Source organism: Panthera pardus, unplaced genomic scaffold (genome assembly GCF_024362965.1).
Source record: "Panthera pardus isolate Hobbes unplaced genomic scaffold, ASM2436296v1 HiC_scaffold_16, whole genome shotgun sequence".
Classification (NCBI taxonomy): Eukaryota; Metazoa; Chordata; class Mammalia; order Carnivora; family Felidae; genus Panthera; species Panthera pardus.
Window position 1 is genome coordinate 11,796,358 of NW_026526721.1, and position 8,316 is coordinate 11,804,673.

An 8,316-nucleotide genomic window follows, 5' to 3' on the forward strand; every position below is an offset into this window, starting at 1 on the left:
AGATAACCTAGATGAAATGGGTAAATCCTACAAAGACGAAACCTATAAACACTAACTCAAGAAAAAATAGAAAATCTGAATAGACCTATAGAAAGTAAAAAAATTGGGTTAATAAGCCAATCCCATAACAATCCAACTTCCCACAAAGAAAAGCTCAAATCAGCATGGTATCACTGGGGAATTTTACCAAACATTTTTTTTTAATCACTAAGCTTTAATTTTTTTGATGTTTAACTTATTTTTGAGAGAGAGAGAGACAGACAGAGTGTAAGCAGGGGAGGGGCAGAGAGAGAGAAGGAGACATGGAATATGAAGCAGGCTCTAGGCTCTGAACTGTCAGCACAGAGCCTGATGAGGGGCTCGAACTCACAGACCATGAGATCATGACCTGAGCTGAAGTTGGACCCTTAACTGACTGAGCTGCCCAGGTGCCCCTTACCAAACATTTAAAGAAAAATTAACACCAATTCTTCACAAACATTTCCAAACACAGAGGAGAAGAAAATATTTCCCAACTCATCTTATGAGGGCCAGGATTACCCTAATACCAAAAGCAAACGATGGCATCCAAAACCAACAGAGACCAGTATCCTTTATGAAGTTGAATGTAAAAACCTTCAACAAAATATGAGCGGACTGAATCCAGTAATGTGTAAAAAGGATTATACACCATAATCAAGTGAGATTTATTCCAGGAATGCAGGTTGATTTAACATACAAAAATGAATAAAGGACCAAAAGAAAAAAAAAAAGATCATCTCAGTAGGCACAGAAAAAGTATTTGACAAACATAATATGACATATGACTCCCTTTAATGATTAAAAACATTAAACACACTAAAAAAAGAAGGGAACTTCTTCAGGCTGATGAAGAGCATCTACAAAAAGCCCCACATCTAACATCAAAGCTAATGGTGAAAGACCATAAGCTTTCTCCCTAGATCAGGAAAAAGACACTATTTACTTTTATTCAACATTGCATTAGATGTTCTAGCTGGGACAATTAGACAAGCAAAACAAATAACAGATATCCATACTGGAAAAGAAGAAGTAAAACTATCTCTATTTACAGATGATGTAATCTCGTGTATGGAAAATCCTAAGGAATCTACCAAAACTACTGTAAGAACCAATAAATAAACTCAGTAAGGTCGCAAGATAAATATATAAAAAATTTGGCTTCTAGCTTTTGGCAGCTGGGAGGCTGGGAAGATCCTGGCCAGACTGAGGAAGTCAGATCTTAGTGTCCTCCTAGCCCTTCAACTTTTCCCCAAAGCCCCTCAATAAAATGGTTTGGTTCCCTTGACCCCAAGGTGTTTTTATTTATTTATTTATTTATTTTGCTTCTGTAGACCAGCAATGACGATTTGATGATTAAATTAAGAAAACAATTCCTTTTGCGATATCATCAAGTAGAATAAAATACTTCGAAATATACTTAACCAAAGAAGTATAAGGATTAGACATTAAAAATGAAAAAAAAAAACAAAACACCATTATTGAAAGAAATTAAAAGAGACCTAAATAAATGGAAAGATATCCCATATTCATGGATTGGAACAGCCAATATTGTGAATATGGCACTATTTTCCCACACTGGTGTAGAGATTCAACGCAATCCCTATCAAATCCCACCTGGGTTGTTTCTTGTTGTTGTTGTTGTTGTTGTTGTTGTTTGTTTCTTTGTTTTTTGCAGAAACTGGAAAGCTGATTCTAAAATTTATTCTTTGTTGTCCTGTGCGTTGTAGGATATTTAGCAGCATCTCTGGCCTCTACCTGCTAGATGTCAACTCTCATTAGTCCTTGGGTAAAATGGGTCTTGGAAGACAGAGATTTGGAATTTCCCTCCTGCTCAAAAGCATGAAAATGCCATGGAAATAAGGGTGGCACCAACAGCATCTGCTACAGTGAACCCCTATACCAGTCAGAACCACTTGTGTCCCATGTTAATCAATTTCATGCTGTAACTGATTCTTCCAGGTGATGGCTGGTCACAATTAAAAAATATTTTTAAAAAAGAAAATCTTAAAAGAGAGTGTGAGCAGGAGAGGGGCAGAGAGAGAGGGAGAGAGAGAGAATCTGAAGCGGGGCTCAAGACCGTGAGATCATGACCTGAGCCAAAATCAGGAGTCAGGTGCTTAACAGACTGAGCCTCCCAGGCGCCCCTCAGCCACCGTTTCTTCTGATCTGGGTTGCTTGCGTGGTGTGATAACCCAGACCTTTATCTCTGAGAAGGTTGTGCCCACATTCCTTGGCCTTTGTCAGGCTCTGTTCCTGTAATTGCTCGTTCCCAGTCATCACCTGGCACGGAAGCACCAAAATGTGCCCCAGGGGATTCCCAGCATTCCAGAGCCTCCCTTCCTTGCCCCATTATGTAGTTGTAACTTAATCTCCTGTGAGAATTGAGGTGAATTACCCTTGTCTGTATCTCACCTCTTGCGGTCTATTGGCACGCGGAACTCAAAACAGCCAGGTTTGAGCCACAGCTGCAGATTTGGTGTAGCCCTTACCGTCCTTTTGGAAAAGACCTTCTTGTCCCTCTCCCCTCTCCCCACCAGGAAACCAGGACCTCTAGTCCAGCCCAATCTAAAGTGCAGGTTCCCCAGGGGAAAACTGGGAGTGGTTTTGAAAGGGGCATTAGACGGCCATCCCTCGGTGCTACCTGTCGAAAACCCAGCACTTCAACCCCTCGGGGTTCACCTGCAGTCTGGTGGCTGGCGCCTTAGCTATGGTGTTTCAGGCCGTCCCAATGTTCTCTCGGGCTGGTAGCTTCTATGTGACGTGGCCTAAGGCAGGAGAGTGGATCCCATTGTCCTCTGTCCATTGTTGTACCTCCGTTGACATAAAACGGGTCCGTGGTCTAAGGCAATCTATCAGTTAGGATTCAGTCAGAGGAGCGGAACCGCTTTGAGAGATACGACATCGACATCGTGGCGGGCAGATGACAGTCACAGTCCCCGGAACCTGTGGATGTGTTAGTTTTGATGGCAAAGGGAGAATTAGGGTAGCAGATGGCATTAAGGCTACTTATCAGCTGACCTTCAAACAGGGAGATTGTTCTCCATTATCTGGGCGGAGCCCAACGCAGTCACAGGGTCCTTTCATGTGGAAGAGGGAGGAAGAAGAGGAAGTCACCGTGGTGGCACGAGAAAGGAACTTGAAAACTAATATTGGTGTTTATTATAGGGATTAGGCCCTCAGCAGTTGTGCAAGTTGGCGGAGAATGTTGTGGAAAACTACTTATAGCCTGTGCTTTTGGGGGAGAGCAGGCCTGGCTGTCAGAAGGAAGAGGTGGACGTCTACAGACCAGCTGCTGTCCCACACCAGAGCAGCAAGGCAGGCCATCTGTTCCTGTGCCGTGACAGACGCTTGCCTCTGCCCTCCACACCTCTGGAAATTGCTCTTGTCGCAAACGCTAGCTTGGAAGCAGGCAAGGAAGGAAATTAGGAAAAGATAACTTCAGCATGGCCACATTGACACAACAAAAGGCTATTACAGACTCTTTTTTAAACGTTTGTTTAGTTATTTTAATGTTTTAATTTTTGAGAGACAGAGTCTGAGCAGGGGAGGGGGCAGAGAGAGAGGGAGACACAGAATCCAAAGCGGGCTCCAGGCTCCGAGCTGTCAGCACAGAGCCTGACGCGGGGCTCGAACTCACAGGCCGTGAGATCATGACCTGAGCTGAAGTTGGACGCTCCACTGACTGAGCCACCCAGGCGCCCCGATGTTTGTTTGTTTGTTTGTTTAGAGAGCCAGGGAGAGGCTGTCAGCACAGAGCCCAATATGGGTCTTGATCCTATGAACCATGATCATGACCTGAGCCCAACTCAAGAGTCAGACGCTTAACTGACTGAGCCACCCAGGCACCCCAGCTACACACTCTTTTTTACAAAAATACTTTAAAATACTTTATTTTTTCTTTAAGTAAGCTCGACACCCAACACGGGGCTCGAACTCACAACTCTGAGGTCGAGAGTCACACGCACTGCCAACTGAGCCAGCCAGGCGCCCCTGGCACACGCTCTTTTGACCCCTGGATAATCGAGGCACTGCCAGGCATGAATCCCAGTAAACCTGAATTGCTGCCCCTCCAGGCGGGAATGGGCGGGTGGTGAGAGCATGGGGGGTGGGGTGGGGGGAAGATGTTCCTGTGGGGGGCGCTCAGCATCACTGCAGGCTGCTGTGGGGCTGGACGATCAGCCTCGCCCATTCTGTTGGGCCCCTGGCTAGGTTCTCTCAGGCTGGTCACGACCCCTCCCCCCCACTCCCCCTCCCCCCTCCGCAAACACCGGGGGCGGCCAAGGCGGAGGCTGGCTGACCTCCATGAGAAGAGTGAATGAACCGGTCCGCGTGCTGGTCCAGTGCCTCCCCCGTGGTGGGCGCTTTCCGGTGGCACTGGCAGGAGACACAAAGACCTGCCTCTCACAGAGACCTCTTTGTCCTTGATTTCCCCTATGTCTCCCATTCCAGGCCCGAAGCCATTTGCTAGGATGGGTTCGTGGGTGCAAGTAAAGGCATTCATTCATTCATTCATTCATTCATTCAAAAACACGTATTGATCAAGTACCCGCTTGTGCCAGGCCTGCTGTTGCATGCTGGGATCACTGTGGTGTGCATAACCGGCTGTCCCTGCCTTCTGGGGGCTGACCGTCGAGTAGGGGGAAGGTATTTAAGTGAGTAATTTCTCAGGGCGCCTGGGTAGTTCCGTGGGCTAAGTGATCAGCGTCCGATTTGGGCTCAGGTCATGATTTCCTGCTTCGTGAGTTCAACCCTGCGTCAGGCTCTGCGCTCACAGTGTGGAAATTCTTTCTCTCTCTCTCTCTCTGCCCCACCCCGGCTCACTCCCTCTGTCTCTCTTTCTCTCTCTTAAATCCATAAACATTTAAAAAAAAAAAAAAGTGAGTAATCTCTCGGGTGACGTGGAGGTACGGAGTGCCAGCACGGGAGGCTCTGGCCTCGTCAGAGAATAGTCAATTCGAGGAACAGAAGTAAGGCCGGAAGGTGGGGCTGGAGAAAGGAAGCCCATGAGGTGTGGAAGGGCTGGAGCTTAACCTAAGGGCAACGGAGAAGGATCTGATGTGTCTTGAATGTTTTCTTTGAAGGACCAGCGACGGAGGGACAACGACTTGGAGAAGGATGGGGAGGAGGAAGTGTAGATAGGAGGCTGGTGTGTGGGAGCCCAGATGCGGGTGTAGACTAGCGTGGGGCAGCAGGGACAGAAATGGGAGGATTCGAGAGCTACTCAGGAGGCAGAATGAAGGAGACTTGGCGAAGTGTTGGATAAGGAGGAAGAAAGAAGGGCCCGAGCGAGACACCTCGTCGAGTTCTGGTCTGAGCCAAAGGATGCCCCACGGGCCCATTTCCTGAATGGGGGAGAGTCGGGGGAGGTGTGAAAGTCCGTTTATTCATGTACATTTATTGATCTCTTAGTAAGAGGTGCTAAGGAGAGTAAAGGGTTGAGCAAAAAAGGCTGTCTTTGCCCGGAAAAAGGGCACAAAAGAGACATGCCCCCCAAGTCAATGCAATCCAGAATATTCCTGCTTTTTGACCACCTTGTCCTGCTCCTGGACGGTGGTGGGAAGAGACGACTCTAAAGAAAACAGCTGAAGTTAAAAATCAATATCCCTTCTGTCGAGCAACCACTCGCAACAGGCCAGGCGCCACTTGGCCTAAGGAAAATCCGAGACAAAGGCACGCGGCCCCTGACTTCAAGTTGCTCACAGTCCATTGGGAAAGACAAAAGCAGCATAGAAATAACCGGGATATGAAACACGCAGTCAGAGCCGGGTGAGAAATGCTGGCAGCAAAGTGGGCCGCAGGTCAAATTCCTCAGAAAGGCCTGCACCCCCCCAGGATTCAGACCTCCCCTGCCGTCCCCAACACCTTCTCCTAGGGAGAGAATTAGATTGAAATTCATTTTTCTGGCTATATCACGTTTGCAGTATTAACTCTCTGAACCACTGTTTCAAATTGTAAATAAAACAGGTACTTACTATACATTTCTCTAGGAAGCATTACTTATATTGGCTTAAGGGTCGGAGAGGGCCTAATAGTACTTCAGAAACCTAACATTAACAGGGTTGCCAGATTAAAAATGCAGGGCATCCAGTTACATGCGAATTTCAGATAAACAAATGAATGTTTTAGCATAAACATGTCCCAAGTATTGCACGGGACATAAACTTTAGGACAAAGGTATTTGTTGTTCAGCTGAGATTATAGATGGAATCCAAAGATGACCTCTACACGGCTACGTGGTAGGAGTCATTTAGAGTTCAAAGAGGGAAGGATACACTTTTATACTAAAAAACTTCTAATAATCTCTCTAGAAGTAAATGCCAAAGTATTCAAAGCATTATGCAACAAAACCAAATTATTTGAGCATAAGTATATCCCATACAACATTTGGGACACGCTTCTTCTAAGAAAAGTATTCACTGTTTACCTGAAATTCAAATTCGATTCACATTTAACTCAGTGTTCTGTATTTTTATTTGCTAAATCTAGCCACTCGAACCCTATATAGTCTTTAGCTGCACATTTGCTCTCTTTGTGTTTCCTCATGACTGGGCCCTTTAGGAATCTCTTTCTAAGATGCCAGCTGGTTGTGAACCTGAACAGGGTGACTTGTCTTCCCCTAGTGGTGGACTTGGTCAGTTTATGTGCCTTCAATGCCCCACTTCATCACTGGTGAAACACGGAGTGTCGACTACAGAGCTATAAAAAAAAAAAAGAAAAAAAGAAACTTGCTTCCGCGAAGCTCGCCATTTAGCAGAAGGATATACGGAGGCATATCGCTACGAAATCTCTCCTAGGCAGCAAGCTAGACAAATGTGCAGGTGTCCAGGGTCACAAAGATGACGCAGGTGGATGAGTAGGGGTCTTTTAGGAAGATTTCAGAGTGGATGATGCACCCCTTTATTCTGTAAAAGTCATTATCTCTTTTTATGACTAAAATTCCAGAGTGGCAAAGCGTTACAATATTTGGGACTATGCAACCATGCTATTTGTTGTATATTTAAGGACTAACTCCAATCTTTTGGAAAAAGGGACCATCTTTCTACTTGAGAGATAGCAAAACGTTTTCATTCATTCATTCATTCATTCATTTGCTTTCCTCTCAGCTCCTTCCTCTCTGATGGAGCTAGGAAATCTTGGGGATCGGGTTCAGGGCAGCGAGATTCACCGTGAGAAGGGCAGTTTCCGTTAAACCAGCGACTGAGAGGAACAGTCTCCCCATGTCCTCTCTCTTCCTCAAATTTTTCTAGGCCTGTCAATTTTTGCTTTCTCCCTCATCAATTACTACTTCATCTGCAAGATATCCTCTGCTAGAATGCGAGTCCCAAGTTGGGACCGGCCTCCTAAAGGGTAGGAAACTGGTATATCCTTCGCACAAAAAGCATCAAATTCTCTCTTCTTGCCTTTTTCTTCCCTCAGGTGAGGGAAAAGCTATTCCTCTTTTTCTTCCATCAATATAAATAGCCTATGACATATATTCCACATATATTTATGTGGCCTGCAAGACCTAGAATTCTGTGGTCACCTAAACCCAAGGAAAAAATGCAGTGAGAAAGCATTGGATGTTACTGGCATTTGTTAGGTTAACAGGGCAGTTCTTGGGCATCGGAGATGAATTTATTAGTATTTTGAAGAAGTACTGTCCATTTTGAAAAGAAAATTTGAGAGCGCTTATAAAAAACAGATTATTGAAGGGTCCCCGGTCCGAGTATCAGTTGTGTTCAACTTCAGATTAAATGTGTCCAAATGGCAGGAGAGATCAGTTTACGTACGGGATTGGGGAGCGTCGTCAGAAATTCCTGAATTTACTCGGAGAAGGAATATTTGTAAAAGGCAGGCAGTTCGGTTCAGGAAAGAAGCACACGCAACACCATCGCACAGATTTATCCAAGGCTGTGCTCCACCCACGTGTCTGAAGTGGAGGTTGTGAAAAGGAAAAGAGCAAGCAAGCGAGCTACTTGTCCAGGGGCTGGGGGACGCAGGATGGCCGCAGTGGCTCCTTCAGGATCCTCGGCACTGGGCCTCAGCACTCTGGGCACAGGCATCGGCCCCCTCTGCTCTGAGCAGTGTGAAGGCATCAGTTGTGGCATCTTTGGTACGTGAGAGTTTATTTATTTTTTAAATGTTTTATTTTTGAGAGAGAGAGAGACAGAGCATGAGTAGGGTCGGGGCAGAGAGAGAGAGAGAGAGAGACAGAATCCGAAACATGCTCCAGGTTCTGAGCGGTCAGCACAGAGCCCGATGTGGGGCTCGAACCCACAAACTGCAAGATCATGACCTGAGCCGAAGTTGGGCGCC